Source organism: Pleurodeles waltl, chromosome 12 (assembly GCF_031143425.1).
Source record: "Pleurodeles waltl isolate 20211129_DDA chromosome 12, aPleWal1.hap1.20221129, whole genome shotgun sequence".
Lineage (NCBI taxonomy): Eukaryota > Metazoa > Chordata > Amphibia > Caudata > Salamandridae > Pleurodeles > Pleurodeles waltl.
In genome coordinates this window covers 381445371-381464533 of record NC_090451.1, presented here as the reverse complement: position 1 = coordinate 381464533, position 19163 = coordinate 381445371, and positions in this window count along the sequence as shown.

Below are 19163 nucleotides of genomic sequence, written 5' to 3'. Positions count from 1 at the left end.
TTCACACTACAGTAATCCTTAAATAGTTCTGATGCAGTCTGCACATTATGCTGGAGCCAAACAATAGAGAATGCATCACCTAAATTAGTGGTTCTAATGTGGAACAGATAAGGGAAAGCTAGAAGGAGGGTGTGCCATCTTGGAATCAGAAGGACGCTTTATCTGCCAAAGCACTGAACTCTCTTGGTAGTGGCATATGAAAATATGAATTAGGAGAGATGGTAGATAGTATTACTCTCCAAATTGCCACATGTAAATGCATTCTAGAACAGTAGCAATGTTGATGCTGAGCAGACCTCAGGTGGAATCTTGTTCCAAAAAGTTGCTCCTGGAACCCTGAAGGCTCTGCCACCATATCTGGTATATTTGTGCCAAGGAAACACAAATAACTTCTTGCCACATAATCTTCTAGGCCGTGCAAGAATGTACTTTTTGAACCAGGTGATTAAAATGCTCGGGCCTGGTCATAGTAAATTTTGTTCATGAGGACGCAGGTTTTAAAAAATATATGTTTATTAACTGGTAACTTAAGAATGGTCCTGATCAGAACATTTTTAATCTGTTTAAGGCAAATGATTTTTTCAGGAAGCAGAGATAGAAATATTTTCATAGCCCAATCTGGATGGGACCAAGGTATTTGCCGCTGTGAATGTTTTGGAAAACAGAAAGAAAGGCTTTATGTGTCTAAGTATACTTATCTTGAAGTAGCAAGATTTAGTAACTGTGGACATTTGAGTGCCCAAATTTAGATTGGAATCTAGATAATGCCCAGGTCATGTATAGATGTGATTGGATGGAGGCATTTTCTCTAGGGCAACGCCATAGTGAGCTCACTGAATGATTATACTGGTTGAAGACAGGGAGGATTTTGGATTTGGAAGGGGTGAGTTGAGATAATTTCGGATCCGTCTTCAATGACCGCTTCTTTGTTATAATTATTTTTATTTGTTTTTATAACAGTACACTGAACATTGTATAGCTTCATCATTCAGTTTAAACACCACATCAGTGTATATATGTAGTTTTGCCATCCATTCCGGCATTCGATCAAGAGAGATACATTACCTCAAAATGGTCTCACCAAATATCCCATTTCTTATGGTAATTTTATGGGCAGCCAAGAGTGTATTCTCTGATTTCTCAGCCGCCACACATATGTCCATCCCCTGTGTCCACTCTGCAATCATTGGTAGGGGAGTTGATGCAATCCAGTGTTGAGCAATGTCACATTTTGCCACCAGTAGACCATCTGCCACAAAGCAAAGGACACCCAATAAGTTAACATCTGCCTCTTCTATATCTAAAATCTCATGCTTAGGATTTGGATTCAATGTATAACCCACACTTCTACAAAGTTTATTGTGTATTGTAATCCAGTATGCAGCAGTAAGAGGAAACCTGCATATGTTTTGAAAAACTCTGCATAGTCTGTGAAGCATCTTTGACTGCGGGTACTTTTTAATGTCCCATATGCCACAACTTGGTTGAATCATAGTATATATGGTGTAGGAAATTAAACTGGATCAGTTTAAGTCTAACCATTTTAGCTGAACTTCGAGAGGCCATCTTGGCTTTTTGCCACTCTTAGTCCATCAATGTGCCAATGCTCTGATGCCAGTAGGCATGAACACACATTAAGGGGACCGGTACATTCACAACCAGTAATCTATGAATATGAGACATTGCTTTTACCCCAAATATTCAATTTTCACCTTGGGCTCAATAGATTAAACTCTGACACGTTGCAAAAGGGGATTGTATAGTATCAGGGTGTGTCGGAGCTATAAGTAATGGAAGAATTGAATTTTGTGTAGTTCAAATTCTACAGATAGTGCGATAAAGGACTTAGGGGGTCATTATGACCCTGGCGGAAGGCAGAGAACTGGCGGTAAGACCGCCAACAGGCTGGCGGTCTTACTTTGTGGAATTATGACCATGGCGGTTACCGCCATGGTCATCCGGCGGTTCTCCGTTCCGCCCGCCAAGGCGGAGACGACCGCTGGGCTGGAGACCTGGGTCTCCAGCCCGGCCGCCGTCACTAGACCGCCGGCGGTATTTTGACCCGGCTTACCGCCGTGGATTTCCAGCAGTTTGAACCGCCATGAAATCCATGGCGGTAAGCACTATCAGTGCCAGGGAATGCCTGGCACTGATAGAGGACTCCCCCACCCCTTTATAAGCCCTGGTGAGGTAAAATAGCCAAATTTGTTTTCTGCCTCACTGTAGTGAATGGCCTCCATAGGTTAAAATGGGAGTCTTTATTTTAATTAACAACGTCCCCTAAGTGTCAGATACCTCAAGTTTGGTATCAAATTAATTCCTATAATAATTCCCACAACTTACAATTGTTGGATTTAATATAACTAGTTCACGTAAAGAGTTTTGAACTGTACCTGAAAAGTTGCCAACTTCAGCTCTGTAGTGCTCTTCTCTGATTGGCCAACCTCTGGCAACCTGGCCAGGCTGCCTTGATGAGGTGTGAAGGGCAGAGTCTAAACACAAAGGAATGTGCCTGGGGGAGGAGAACTGCCTCAGCAGATGAGGAAGCATGAAGGGGAGGGCTGACAAACTGGTCTTCAATGGCAGGGAAGGACATTTGGAGCAACGTAGCACCTCCCTCACATCCTGCAATCCCAGAAAATTAGGTGCCCTCTTAATTAGATAAGGAGAGGACAGGAGAGGGGTGTGTTTAGGATTTTTATCTATACAAGTGGGTGGGCTCAGCCAGATGTAACCTCCAAAAATCAGTTTCAGCAATGATGCATTTTCAAAGAATGTTGCTTCCTAGGATGGATTTTTGCCACACTTCCCAGGAAGTGGTCATCACAGGGGGAAGGGCCCTGCATCTAATTGGAGATCTAGGACCCCCCTGTTTTTCACCATAGAGCAAGGATAAATATGGAGAGCTGCACCAACACCTCAGATTCCTACATAGAAGAACATCAGAAGAAGAAGGACTGTCCTGCTGGACCCCTGACCTGCACCTGGAGACTGCACTCTGAAGGACTGCACCAGCTGCACACTTGGGCTTCACCACAAGAAGGACTTTCCCTGGCTTCAACTGTTTCAAGGAGGGACTCCCTGTTTGCTACTGGTGAAAAATTGCTAACCAGAGTCCCCTGAATCAAATCCTGAAGAAACTGACCAGCTCACCACTGTCGGGTGGGCAATTTGGAGTTTGAGTCAGGTGCATTCTGGGAGTTGTAGACCGCACCCTCAAGGAGCAACTCAGAGCTTCTGGAGCCTTGGGGTGAGCTGTAGACTCCTAAAAGACATTAATAGATCTTCTGGACGAAGATCCAGAAGTTTGGAGAAGTTTGGAAAAAGCTCCATGAAGGGACAGACCCGCTGTCGCAGCTCTAGCTGGCTTGCCTCAACCGTGACCCGGCCTGACTTGCTGGTTCATCCTGCTGAAGAAAATCTCCAAACAAGTGACTAAGTCCAAATGTAGAAAGTTGACCGGGACCTCCTGCACAGTGTATCCGAAGAAGGCTCCAGGGACATCAGATCAAGATCCAGGATTGCCCCGGTCGAAGGATTTTCATCTCGAAAAGTCATCTAAGTCCAAACATAGAACTCTTCACCAAGGGCTCACCAAACGTGTATCCGAGGAAGGGCTACAGGGAGGTCGGATCAGACTGACGACTTCATCCCACTGAAGAAAATCTTCAAGAAAGCAACTAATTCCAAAGGAGAACTTTTGACCGAGGCCTCTCTCTTGCTGTAGCCAAGCAAGGCTCCATTGCGGTCGGCTTTAAACTATGACTTTGGCCTGGTCGAGGTGCGACCAGATGGGCGCAATTCATTTCTATGTGCTAAAAAACACTAAGGCCCATATTTATACTTTTTGACGCAAAACTGCGCTAACGCAGTTTTGCGTCAAAAAAATTTGCCCCGGCTAACGCCATTCTGAAGCACCATGCGGGCGCCGTATTTATTGAATGACGTTAGCCGGCGTTAGCCGCCGGCGCCGTCTGGTGTGCGTTAAAAAAAACGACGTACACCAGGCAGCGCCGGCGTAGGGGGATATGGTGCTTGGGCGTCAAGAAATGGGGCAAGTCAAGTTGAGGCAATTTTTTCGCCTCAACCCGATTTGCGCCATTTTTTTTTCACTCCCAAACCCCATAGAAATGACTCCTGTCTTAGCAAAGACAGGAGTCATGCCCCCTTGCAGAATTGCCATGCCCAGGGGACTTCTGTCCCCTGGGCATGGTCATTGGGCATAGTGGCATGTAGGGGGGCACAAATCAGGCTCCCCTATGCCATAATTTTTTTTAAAAAAAAACACTTACCTGAACTTACCTTAATGTCCCTGGGATGGGTCCCTCCAGCCTTGGGTGTCCTCCTGGGGTGGCCAAGGGTGACAGGGGGTGTCCCTGAGGGCATGGGAGGGCACCTCTGGGCTCCTTCAGAGCCCACAGGTCCCTTAACGCCTGCCTTTTGCAGGCGCAAAAAAACAGCGCAAAAGCGGCCGTACGTCATTTTTTTTGACCCACCCACTCCCGGGCGTGATTTTTGCCCGGGAGTATAAATCTGACGCACATGCCTCGGAGTCGATTTTTTAGACGGGAACGCCTACCTTGCATATAATTAACGCAAAGTAGGTGTCCACGCTAAAAAATGACACAAACTCCATGGACTTTGGCGCTAGACGCGTCTAACGTCAAAGTATAAATATGGAGTTAGTTTTGCGTCGAAATTGCGTAAAAAAAAACGACGCAATTCCGGCGCAAACAGAGTATAAATATGCCCCTAAGGCCCTCATTATGACATTGGCGGTAAGTGCTGCTTTCCGCCATGCTGACTGCCGCCAACATAAACCGACCATGGCAGTATACTGCTACGCATATTATGACCCACACATAGAAATCCACCAATATACAGACACACACACAAGTCTGCCAGCCCAAAGGTCAGTGATAAACTGGTGGTGCCAAAACCCACACTGTTACGCCAACAGAAATACGCCCACAGCATTATGACCCACGAATCACCGCAGCGGACATTCAACCGCGGTAAACTATTGGTGGTACAGACTGCTGCGCTCAAAATACACACAACCTAACAAAACAACACTACATTGGACAATTCAAACTACACACGTTGGACACACATACACACACCACACACACACACCCACACCACTATAAAACACACAAACACATTACCCACAACCGCTTACAACTCAAGAAAATTGATAACTGAGGGAGAGACTCTCCAGGAGCACCCACAGAATCAGAGTCACAGAACACCATCACCCATACACCATCCACGCACCTCAGAGCACACACCCCAACACATCACCCCACACACCCTCACACACACAACACACACTACACCCATGGCACCACAAAGACACCGCAAGTTCTCTGAGGAGGAGCTAAGGGTCATGGTGGAGGAATTCATTAGGGTAGAACCACAGCTATTCGGATCACAGGTGCAGCAGACGTCCATTTCTAGGAAGATGGAGCTATGGCGGAGAGTCGTGGACAGGGTGAATGCCACTTGATAGCACCCCAGAACCAGGGATGACATCAGGAAGAGGTTGAACGACCCATGGAGGAAGGTGTGTTCTGTGGTTGCAAGCCACCAGATAGCTGTACAGAGGACTGGTGGTGGACCCCCACCTAATCCCCCACAACTAACAACATGGGAGGGGCAAGTCTTGCAATCATGTATCCTGAGGGCTTGGCAGGAGTAGCAGGAGGACTGGACTCTGGTAAGTCAACTCTTTATTACTATCACCCCCTACCTGCATGCCATCACATACCCCACCCCTGCCCTCACCCCCATCACCCCACCACCTCACATACTCCCCACCATCACAACCCACTCATCCCAATACCAAGCCCTGTATGAAACACGAATGCATGGACCCTATCACATACCTGCATGGACCCTCATCACCACAGCATGCACACTAGTGACAATCACTTAGTCAACCAAATCACAACTCACACAATCCAAAGCTGCCTTGGTAATAACAACCATACAGGGGAACATACCCATGCACATGATGTCACATGCAGAAACAATAACATTGCATTTATATCCCCAGAGGACCCCCACACAACATCATCAGAGAGGAGGTGCCAGCAACATCCATTCCCCCCAGAAGAAGCCCACAGTGATGACAGCAGCTCTGCACGCCTGGATCAGGATGACCAATCTGGCCCATCAGGGACCTCTGGACAGTCAGTGACCCAGGCACAGTCCCATACCACCACAGAGCTTCCCCCCTCAGGAAACACCACCACAGCACCCACCCATCAGGCCCATACCTCCGTTCCCAGGAAACGTCAATCAGCAGTATGTCCACCACTACAGGGACCCCAGGCAACCCCACAAACACAGGACGATCAGGGACCTGGAGCCTGGAGTAAGTGGCAGTGGGCACACGGTTCAGGGGACAGAGGCACAGGACAACAGGGAAGCTGAGAGGACTGTGTGTGACTTGGGGAGGACAGGCCAAGGGAACCGACTCTCCACGAGGCACTCACCAACATCCTGGGAGCATACCATCATTCCCAGGAGACCATGGGCCAGACACTGGCCAAGTTGCAGGAGACCCAGCGGCTGCAGGAGAGACAGTACCTGGGGATCAGGGAGGGCCTTAGGGACATCCACACCACCCTGGTCAGCATTGCAGGGGTGCTGGCACACATGGCCAACACCATGAGGGAGGCAGTGGCACACCAATGGGCCCCTGACACTAGCCACACCGATAAACAGCCCTCCACTTCCACTGACACTCCGCTGAGGAGGCCCCGCCATGGGAACAACAGGCCACCAGCACCCCTCCCCCTGCAGAAGGAGAACCACCGTGCAAAAGGTCCCCATGATCCAGGCAGAAGCCAGAGAACATTGCCAGGACCCCTGCCAGGAAATAAGACTCCCCTGAATGGCACCCGTGTGCCCCACTATGTCACCCTGTCCACCTTAAACTGCTGTTGCCCCACTCCCTATGCCCCCTTGGACAATGCTTCTGTGATACCAATAGACAGGACTCTATCCTGGACATTCCTCCATCATCAACCCAGCCCATTGCAATACCCCCACACTTATTATCACATAAATAAACACCCTTGGAACTAATACAAGTATGGAGTCTGTCAAATGATTGAAATATGTATTCATTTAACAAGCTGTAAAAATTGCAATTTAAATGTACAGTTATATATACATAGGTATGACCTGCAGTGGGCAACACTAAACACACCGAGAGCCAGAGTGGGGCACAGATATCTGAAAATAGAGATGCCAAAGGTTACAGTAAGTGGCCATAGAATTTGGAAAATCAGGCTGTTATGTACAATGTCCAACACAAACCTGCAATGGAAGGTGAAGTTACAGTGGAAGTACTGTTGAATTATAGTTGTTCTGTTATACACATCCTCTTCCTCTGCCTCCTCTTCATCACTGTCCACAGGCTCCACTGCTGCCACATGACCATCTCCAGCCTCATCCTCCTGCAGAAAAGGAACCTGGCATCTCAAGGCCAGGTTGTGCAACATGCAATGATGATCTGGCACACCTTCTTGAGTGAGTAGCACAGGGATCCACCTGTCAGATGGAGGCACCAGAATGTGGCCTTCAGGAGGCAAAAGGTGCGCTCAATAATCCTCCTTGTTCACACATGTACCTCATTGTAACATTCCTCTGCCCTTGTCCTGGCATTCCTTACTGGGGTCAGTAGCCATGAGAGGTTGGGGTAACCAGAGTCACCTGTAAATATCAAGGGATACCTGTTAGCCAGACACTCACTGTAGGAGGCTGGCCTGGCTTATAGTGGGTACCTGATGGTACTTACACCTTGCGCCAGGTCCAGTTATCCCTTATTAGTAGATTAGCAGTGTTCTAGCATCTTAGACTGATAGAGCTAGCTATAGCAGAGCAGCTTAGGCTGAACTAGGAGACATGCAAAGCTCCTACTATACCACTTATATCACATGGCACTATATCATAGGAATCACAATACTCAGAGTTACTAAAAATAAAAGTACTTTATTTTAGTGACAATGTGTCAGAAATATCTCAGAGGATATACTCCCTTAGGAGGTAAGTAAAATACACAAAATATACACACAAACCAAAATCAGGCAAGTAAACAGTTAGAAAAGTAGTGCAAACACTGTAGAATACAATAGGATGCAATAGGCCTAGGGGCAACACAAACCATATACTAAGAAAGTGGAATGCGAACCACTTAGGGACCCCAGGCCTAGTGTAGTGTATAGAGGGTTGCTGGGAGTATAACAAAACACTAAGGGTGTCCAAGATATCCCACCCCAAGACCCTGAAAAGTAGGAGTAAAGTTACCCTACTTCCCCAGAAACACACTAAAGTTGTGATAGGAGATTCTGCAAAGACCACAACGGACTGCAAAACACTGAAGACGGATTCCTGGACCTGAGGACCGGCAAAGGAAGGGGACCAAGCCCAAGAGTCACAAACGTGTCCAGGGGGGCAGGAACCCACTAAACCCCAGATGAAGGTTCAAAATGGCTGCCTCCGGGTGGAAGAAGCTGAAGATTCGGCAACAACGGAAGATGCCAGGAACTTTTCCTTTGCACAGAAGATGTCCCACAGCGTGCTCGAGGATGCAGAGTTGTTTTTACGCAGAAAGACTGCAAACAAGCTTTGCTAGCTGCAAAGGTCGCTTTTGAAGAAAAAGGGTGCTGCCTGGGCCCAGGAAGGACCGGGAGGTCGTCACTTGGAAGTGGAGACAGAGGGGACGCTCAGCAATACAGAGAGCCCAGGCAAAGCAGGAAGCACCCGCAGAAGTACTTGAACATGGGTTAAAGAAAACTGAGCATGGTGGTTGTCTCAATACTACAAAGGAGGGTCCCACGAAGCCGGTGGTCAACTCAATGAGTTGGACAATGCAGGGCAGAGTATTGAGGACCTAGGCTGTGCCCGAAGGATTCCTTGCAAAAGTGCACAGAAGCCCTAGCAGCTGCAGTTCACGCAGTACACAGGATTACTGGCGTGGAAAGGCAAGGACTTACCTCCACCAAATTTGGAAAGCTGGACCACTGGACTGTCGGGGTCACTTGGATCCAGCTCCTGTGTTCCAGGGACCACGCTCGTCACAATGAGAGGGGACCCAGAGGACTGGTGAAGCAGAGGTTTGGTGCCTGCGTTAGCAGGGGAAGATTCCGTCGACCCACGGGAGATTTCTTCTTGGCTTCCAGTGCAGGGTGAAGGCAGACAGCCCCAGAGCATGCACCACCAGGAAACAGTTGAGAAAGCCAGCAGGATTAGGCGCTACAATGTCGCTGGTAGTCTTCTTGCTACTTTGTTGTAGTTTTGCAGGTGTCCTGGAGCAGTCAGCGGTCGGTCTTTGGCAGAAGTCAAAGAGGGAGATGCAGAGGAACTCTGGTGAGCTCTTGCATTCATTATCTCAAGAGAAGCCCACAGGAGAGACCCAAAATAGCCCTCAGAGGAGGATTGGCCACCTAGTCAGGTAAGCACCTATCAGGAGGGGTCTCTGACATCGCCTGCTGGCACTGGCCACTCAGAGGTCTCCATTGTGCCCTCACACCTCTGGATTCAAGTTGGCAGAGGTCTGGGACACACTGGAGGAGCTCTGAGCACCACCCCTCGGGTGGTGATGGACAGGGGAGTGGTCACTCGCCTTTCCTTTGTCCAGTTTCACGCCAGAGAAGGGCTGGGGGTTCCCTGAACCAGTGTAGACTGACTTATACAAGGAGGGCACCATCTGTGCCCTTCAAAGCATTTGCAGAGGCCAGGAAAGGCTACTCCTCTCAGGCCTTTAACACCTATTTCCAAAGGGAGAGGGTTAACACCCTCTCTCAGAGGAAATCCTTTGTTCTGCCTTCCTGGGACTGGGCTGCCCAGACCCCAGGAGGGCAGAAGCCTGTCTGTGGGTTGGCAGCGGCAGCAGCCGTAGTGAAAACCCCAGAGAGCTGGCTTGGCAGTACCCGGGGTCCATGCTGAAGCCCCGGGGATGCATGGGATTGGCACCCTAATACCAGATTTGGCATGAGGGGACAAATCCATGATCTTAGACATGTTACATGGCCATATTCAGAGTTACCATTGTGAAGCTATATATATTTATTGACCTATATGTAGTGCATGTGTGTAATGGTGTCCCCACACTCACAAATTCCAGGGAAATTGCCCTGAACTATGTGGGCGCACTTTGGCTAGTGCCAGTGTGCCCTCACACTTAGTAACTTTGCACCTAACCTTCACCAAATGAGGGTTAGACATATAGGATACTTATAAGTTACTTACGTGCAGTGAAAAATGGCTGTGAAATAACATGTACGTTATTTTACTCAGGCTGCAGTGGCAGTCCTGTGTAATATTGGTCTGAGCTCCCTATGGGTGGCAAAAGAATTGATGCAGCCCAAAGGGATATCCTGGAACCCCAATACCCTGGGTGCCTAGGTACCATACACTAAGGAATTATAAGGGTGTTCCAGTGTGCCAATTAGAATTGTTGAAAATGGTCACTAGCCTGCAGTGACAATTTTAAAGGCAGAGAGAGCATAAGCACTGAGGTTCTGATTAGCAGAGCCTCAGTGACACAGTTAGGCACTACACAGGGAACACACATTCAGGCCACAACTATGAGCACTGGGGTCCTGGCTAGCAGGATCCCAGTGAGACAGGCAAAAACAAACTGACACACATGTAAAAAATGGGGATAAAATGCCAGGCAAGATGGTCCTTTCCTACACTCACCCTTAGGCCCAAACCCACACCCATATACCAACACACACTGGGTGGGGACCATGGGCTCACCTATTAGCCACACCCTGTGCCTCTGGAGTTGCGACATCACATATGGGATGCTGCTAATCCTCAAGATAAAGGCATCATGCACAGTGCCAGGATACTTTGCATTGACAAGGGAGATGTACTGGTCCGCCAGACACACTATCTGCGCATTCAGAGAGTGAAAGCTCTTTCGATTTCTGAACACCTGTTCATTTCTCCAGGGGCAATATGTGTACCATCAATAGCACCAATGATGTTGTGGATATGTCCCAGTGCATAGAAGTCAGCTTTCACTGTGGCCAAATCCTCCACTTAGGGGAATATGATGTAGCTGTGCATGTGTTTCATCAGGGCAGACAACACTCTGGTCAGAACATCTGAGAACATAGGCTGTGACATCCCTGCTGCCATGGCCATTGTCGCTTGGAAGGACCCACTTGCCAACAAATGAAGCACTGACAGGACCTGCACAAGAGGGGGGATACCAGTGGGATGGTGGATAGCTGAGATCAGGTCTGGTTCCAATTGTGCACACAGCTCATGGATTGTGGCACTATCAAGTCTGTAGGTTAGGATAATGTGTCTGTCCTCCATTGTCGCCAGGTCCACCATGGGTCTGTACACAGAGGTATGTCTCCATCGCCTATTTATCCTCACCAGTTGAACTCTAGGGTGAAAAACAGTGAACAGATGGTCATATTCAAACATAAACTCAGATTAATATGTCTTGCATTTGTTTACAAATAAGTATGTGAACGTGTAGGTCCGTTGATGTGCCTATGTCTTCTGTGACGCAGTTAGGTGCCATGGCCTGTTCCTCCCTGAAAAGGAGCCTGCCCGACCTGTGAGGAAGGACAAGTGGAAATGAGGTAATCCTGCTGATGTTGTATGCCGTTGCTGGACCATGCAACACATCATTGGTTATCATTGGAGCCTACGGGTTCCAGGAGCCAATGGTGATGTACGCCGGTGGTGACGGTACGCACCGCCGCAGACGTGACCATCATTTTCTATCTGTTCACTCACTTGCTACCTGACCTTCAACAGGAGAGGACCTACACTTCAAGTGCTGCGTTGACCTGTGTTTGGAACAGACCATGGCTCGAGTGTCTAAGGAAAGGGTCCCTGCCTTCACTTCCGAGGAGTTGGAGAGACTAGTGGATAGGGTCCTACCCCATTACCCTTTACTTTATGGTCCTCCACACAAACAGGTGAGTACACTGTGAGCACGATGCGTGGAGCATGAATGTATGGAGTGCTGTGTGTTTAAGCCTCGTGTAGGGGGCCTGAGAGGTCCAGGGCAGAGTGCTGGTGGAAAAGTCTGTGCATAAGGGGAAGGGAGGGATATGTGGGCCATGAGTATAACAGTCCGGACAGTATGACTAAAACCTTTTTTTAGTTTTTTTTTTCTGCAGGTCAGCGCCCATCAGAAAAAGGGTATTTGGCGTGTCAGTCGGAGCCCACATTGTCGAAAAAATGGTGGGAGAACCTGTGCCGCTGGGCAAGGAAGACGGTGGAGGCCCAGCTGGGGATGGCCTCCCAACGAGGAAGGGGTGCCCGTCGTACCCTGACCCCCCTGATGTTCCGCATCCTGGCGGTGGCCTATCCAGAGTTGGATGGGTGCTTGAAGGCATCACAACAGCCACTAGGGGGTGAGTACAGATTCTGAATCATGAAGTTGCACACGTCAAGGTGTTACCTGGGTGGGGCATGTGGGTCTGTGGGTGCCCTTAGGCCAGGGCGAACATGGCAGGGTAGGTTCCATGATGGGCAAGCTCAGATGCACTCCAACCCCTATAATGCTAGTGTGCATCTAGTACTGGGCAGGGTCCTGTGAGTTTCAGGTATGCAGCTAACGGCATTAGGCATTGTACCCCATGGCCTGGTGACTAGCATTGTAACTGGTATTGCATGGCCTAGTGCATAGGGCAGCTCCCTGTGAGTTCTGTACGCCAAAGGTAGTGATGTTGCTGGCAGTGTACCCTGTCTCTTCCCACCCTTTTTGTTTTGTAACCCTGTCCTTGTGTGCATCAGCATCATCTGGCGGAGGAGAAGAGGCACCGGGGATGGAGGGAGCTGCATCCCACATGGGCCTGGAGGCCGAATCCACTGATGGTGAGGGCACCAGGGGGAAGGAGGGCGAGGGGAGCACCACGACAGATACAGGACGGGACAGTTCTGGCAGCGACAACTCCTCCGATGGAAGCTCCCTGGCGGTGGCGAACACCTCTGTGGCCACCCCAACTACAGGTACAGCTGCCACCCTCATACCAGCACCACCCTCCCAGCAGCCCCTCAGCGAGATTCCCGTGCCCGCTCACCCAGGAGGGTGGGCATCTCCTTTGCCCCAGGAATCTCAGGCCCTGCCCCAGTCAGCCCTGCTGCCCTCAGTGAGGAGGCTATTGACCTCCTGAGATCCCTCTCTGTTGGGCAGTCAACCATTCTGAATTCCATCCAGAGTCTAGCAGGGCATTTGCAACATTCCTGGAGGGTATTAACTCTGGTGTGGCGGCCCAACAGAGATCATTCCAATCTCTGGCCAACACACTGATGGCAGCCATTGTCCCTGTCTCTAGCCTCCCACCTCCAACTCCCTCTACCCAGTCCCATTCCCCTCAACCCCAGCCTATCCCAAGCACACATTCAGATCTTCATGCACCCAAATCAACACACAGAAGTGGCTCAGGCAAACACAAGCACCACACTTCATCCCACAGGCACTCACACAAGCACCATCCAGATGCAGACACACCAACATCCACTGCCTTCACTGTGTCCCCCTCCTCCTCCTCGTCCACCTACCTCTCAGTAGCGTCTCCACTCACACCTGCATGCACTACATCCTCATCCACTACCTCCATCACCAGCACGCCTATCACTACACGCCCCTCACTGGCAGTCACCACCCCCCACATCCATGCACACGTCCCGTGTCCTCTCCCACTGTGCCTGTGCCCCCTCCTCCCAAAGTACAAAAACACAAACACTCAGACATTCAACAGCCATCCACCTCACAACAGCATCCAGCCCATGCACCTGCACCCACACACAGCAGACAGACACCGCCTACAACCACTACCTCCCTTTACCTATTCCCTACCCCTCCCGACCCTCCTTCACTTCGGGCCAGGGTGGGCAGAACCCAGGCCAGCACCTCAGCCACCCTGTCCACGGCCACTGTAGTTTCTGCAGCTACTGCCTATGTGAGAGGCACCCATCAGCACAGCCAGTGTGCCTGCACCACCTGCCAAGGGCAAGAAGGGGCCAGCAGCTAGCAAGGGCAGGAAAGGAACACCACCCAGCAAGGGGAAGGATGCACCACCAGCCAGCAAGGGCAAGGAGGCACCACCAGTTAGCAAGGGCAAGGCGGTGCCACCAGCTAGCAAGGGCAGAAAGGGAACACCATCTGGCAGAAGCAAGGAGGCACCACCAGGTGCCAAGGGCAGGAAGGGAACAACGCATGCCAAGGCCAATGTAAAAGGAACAGATGCTGCAGGCAGGATGGATCTGGTGTTTGAGGCTGGAGCGGCATCTGGGCAAACAACACCAGCCATGGCACTTCAGCCGTCCGAGGCTGCAGGAGAAGGGCTGGAACCTCCCCCCACCACTGACAGCGCCGCTGCCTGCACCGCTGCCAGCAGCACCACTGCCAGCAGCAGCAGCCCCAGTGGGCAGTCGTCTGAGACTGCAGGGGAAGGGCTGGAGCCTCCACCCACCACTGACAGCACCACCACCTGCACTGTCACTACCACCTGCCACCACTGAGCAGCCGCCACCGCTGGCGAGAAGTGTGTAGTTGTGCCTACGGGGGCTGTAGTGCATCCTGGCCCCTGCAACAATTGTAGGTGTGACACCCAGGTGAGAGACTGTGACCTTGCACCATCCAGGATCTGCATCACAAGGCCCCCTCCAGAACCAATGGAAGAAGGCATCCACTCACCCCCTCCTTGCCAGGATGAAGCACACTGGGCACAAGGCCCCATCCAGTACCAGTGGAAGAAGGCATCCATTCACCCCCTCCTTGCCAGGATGAAGCACACTTGGCACAAGGCCCCCTCCAGAACTAGTGGAAGAAGGCATCCACTCACCCCCTCCTTGCCAGGATGAAGCACAATGGGCACAAGCCCCCCCCCCCCAGAACCTTTGGAAGAAGGCACTCACTTGAGAGACTGTGGCTTTGCACTCCCCAGGACCAAGCAGTGGGCAAACCACCCACTAGAGAGACTGTGGATTTGCACTCCTCAGGACCAGGCAGTGGGCAAACCACCCACTAGAGCTACTGTGGCTTTGCACTCCCACCCACTAGAGAGACTGTGGCTTTGCACTGCCCAGGACCAAGCAGTGGGCAAACCACCCACTAGAGAGACTGTGGCTTTACACTCCCCAGGACATCGCAGAGGGCATGTAGCCCCCCGAGGAGCAGTGGCGTTGTACCATCTTCCGGCTGAGGTGCCCCCCATTCCCCTTCCCAGTGAGGTGCCTGTGTATCTTCGACCTGATACCCAGCAGTGTTCTCTCTGTATTGAGGCAGGAGTCAAGTGTGGCCTTGGCCTAAGTGTTATGGCCCTGTGGGCCACGGACATTTTGGAGTGGGCATAGTCCCTCCATTTGTGTATATTGTATATACTGTTTTGTGTTTTAAGGACGTATTTATCTACATTTTTAATATTACACTCACTTTAATCAATTCCTTTTGTCCTTGCATTATTCCTGAGAGTTACGGGGTGGATATGTAATGTTGTTGCATCTGTTTGTGTGTATGGTGTTGGGGGTGTTGCGTGTTGTGTGTGTGTCACTCTCTTTTTCTTCCCCCCCTCCCTTGTGTGCTAGGTGCGGCACTCACCGTGGTCATCTTTGCCGCCATTCGTGTTCCTGGTGTAGGAGAAGGTAGACCATCATTGGAAATATGTGCAACTCGGGCTCCATGGCGTTGTGGTTCTTCCTTGAGTGTCGAAAGGTGAGTCGTTTCCCTTCTGCGTACTGTTTCTGCCGTACTTTTGATGGCATTGGTACCGCCCCGGAAAAGATGGCGGATTGGCCTCTCATAATACAGTGGGCGGTACATTGTCTTCCGCCTGGCTGTTGGCAGTTACCGCTGCGGTGCTTGATGCTACCACCGTGGCGGTCGGAGTGTTAAAGTGGCTATCTGTGTTGGCGGTTTCCGCCGTGGTCAAAATTACATTTTTTCACCACCGGCCTGTTGGCGGTATTACCGACGCTTTATCACCGACCGCCAGGGTTGTAATGAGTGCCTAATTCTTTAAAAATTAATATCTTCGGTTCCCTTTATCCGATTGTATTCGTTTTGGTGTCATTTTAAAGCTAAACATATTTCCTATTTTTATAAAGTGGTTTTTGATTTTTAAACTATTTACTGTGTTTCATTTAATTAATGTTCTGTGATACTTGAATGCTTTACACTTTGTCTCCGAAGTTAAGCCTTGTTGCTCGTTGCCAAGCTACCAAGGATTGAGCTGGGGTTAATTTATTGAGACCTAACTGAACCTAGTGGGTGTTAGTGGCCTATTGCTTAGTGTGGGTACTTACTTACCCTTACAAATAATCCACTTTCCAACATGAGGGCATTGTGCCAGAATATCTGGGGCTTGAATGGATTCCAATATCCCTTTAGGGAATGATGAGCCCTGAAAGGATATCCTATAGACCCTAGATTTGTAAGGAGTCCTGCTCTAAATGGTGGAATGGATAGTCTTGATCCCCAAATACCCACTCATTAATTATTACAAGCTGTGATGCCTAATGGTACAAATAAATGTCTGAAATCCTCAACTCCTGTCAAAAGTGTCTTGTATGCATTTATTGAGAGAGACTTGAGGTTGTGTTCCACCCCATAGGAACTTTTTGAGTGATGTGTTGATTTTGATGAAGAGAGATGGGAGTGTGGTGTAGGGGGAGTTTTGGAGGCTGTACATAATCATGGTAATGCCCCATTTCAAACAAACCTCTGTGGCCCATGATTTAGAAGGGGAGATTGTCCCAGGCTTTAATCTCTCTGCCCATGGTTAGGAGCAAGGGGTGATTTGAGATTCCGAGATTGTTATCAATCCATAGCAAAATATATTGCCAGGTACATAAAGGGCCCATCTTTTAGTCTGAGGGGCCATTTGGCAGACGTGGTGGGGCAAAGACCTGGTGCTGCGACTTATTGGTATTTGTCCTAGTTCACATGTAGTCCAGAAGTCTCACCATAGATGTGCAATATATCCAGCATTCAAGGGAAAGATTGCCCTGGTCTCTGCACATTAACCATAAGGATACTTGATCCTCATATGTGGAGCCCCAACAGATACCCGAGAAGTAAGTTTCTTAACTGGGTTTCAACCACAAATGCAAAGAAGAGAGGGGACATGGGACACAACTATCTGTTGGCTCTTTCGATCGGGTGCACGGAGGACAGTATGGCATTAATATGGACCCCAGTCTAAGGTTCATGACAACTGTTTTTGTACTCCATGAAACATTTTACCATTGCTGCAGTAAAGAGTGGACGGCTGAGTGGTTCAAAACCTTTAAAAAGACCAATTATTTGAATCTCACTGGTTCTGATGAGGCCCAGGTTGGTAGTCATCAAAAATATTATCACACATATTTGTAAAAAAATATTGAATGGAATTGATGTGGTTGTCTCCATCTATTTCCCAGGACATAGGTGTCATATTGAATAATATTAGCTATTGCTTGTGAATACACTGGGCACTCTTATTTTCAAACTCAATATGTATCTAATGATCTTTTAGTGGCACTGTAGGTCTCATGTTTATCACTGGCATATGTAGCCTGTACTTCTTATTGCATGTACATTGCTTCCATAAGTATGTGTTAAAAGGAAAACACAGGAGTTGCAGATTGGAAAGCAGCTGAAGGAGCTGACGGGTAGGAGGTATCGGGAACAGACACAGAGGATTCCATAATAGCAATAAGTATAGGTTGTGATAAGCAGGTAGTGTCAGGAAAATGTCTAGAAGAAGAGCATCAGGCTCAGGAACTGGTGAAGCAGACAATGACAAGGGAGGGAGCCAGATAACAGATGGTGGTAGGGTGAGCGGCTGTGACAGGAAGTATTTTGAAAGAGCGTGATAGCAGCCTGTGAGGTTGACAGTGATGGTGAAACCACACAACATAACATAATTGCAAATGGTGTATAGGTATTGGGGCTGTGAAATATAGGGTAAGAAATAGAGCATAGAGAGGGACAGAGAATGGCAGTAATGTCTCCCCAAGCATATTACAATGTTCCTAGGCTGACTGGTGGGAACATTGTAATATCCGTTCCTGTCGGGAGGACCGGTGGGAACAGTGCTATGATATTGGTCTAGGATCCTTTAAGGGAGCCGAAGCCAATATCGTAGCACACAGCACACTCAGAATGCACACTGTCAAGACAGTGCACGTTCTGGGGGTGCTGGGCAGGGAGGCCCATGCACTGTCCATGCTGTGATCATGGGCAGTGCAGGTGCCCCATCTGCCCCCCAGAACGCCCGTACCGCCAGCCTTTACATGGCGGGGTGACCGCCATGAAAAGGTTTGTAGTGAGGTGAGTTTTAATCAGCCAGGCAGGACTGAGTTCATCACTGCCCTGGCTGGGTACAATTCAGACCACCGTCACCACATCGGGAATAATGTTCCCAGCGGGAACGGCAGTCTCCTGGTGGGTCTGCCTGGCAGGGTTGTAATGTGGTGGTCGGACCGCCAAGGTTGTGGTGGTGTGACCGTCACCGTGAGGCTGGCGGTCCTTTGACTGCCAGCCTTACAATGAGGCCCTTAGTGCATTCTGATTGATGAAATGCAATTTAATGGGTCCCCGCCATGAAAAGGCTGGCAGAAAGTGGGGGTGTAATCGGCAAGGCAGCACTGAGTTCAACTCCGCAATGGTTAATTACAAGCTCGACTGCTGTCACCCCGTCGGGATCTATGATCCTGGCAGGTAAGGCAGTCTTTAGGTGGGTCCAATCTCTAAAGTTGTAATTGGGTGGTTGGGCAGCCTGGAGTGCTGCGGTCAATGAGAGTGTGGCGGTCTGAGGACCGCCACACTCATAATGAGGCCCTTAATGTATATTTTTCATGAGGGCCTGGTTGCTGCAAAGTGGCACTAGGCTGCTCCCTTCTTTTTGCACTTCATGTGCATTTATATTTTAGTTTACTCATATAGCATGGCTGTCTGCCTCGTTAGAAAGCAAAATTAATATAAATACATAAGCATCAATGATCATTTTAGAATGGGTTTTCTTTGAAAGAAAACCAATTTTAAGATTGATAGCCATGTATGTGCATGCATCTTGATGCAGATGGTGATATGTAATTAGCCTAAATCATTGGCAAATCCATTATCTCAGCCTTTCAGAGCTGAGGCCTATTGGCTATACCAATGTTTTTGCATAAACGGAATTACA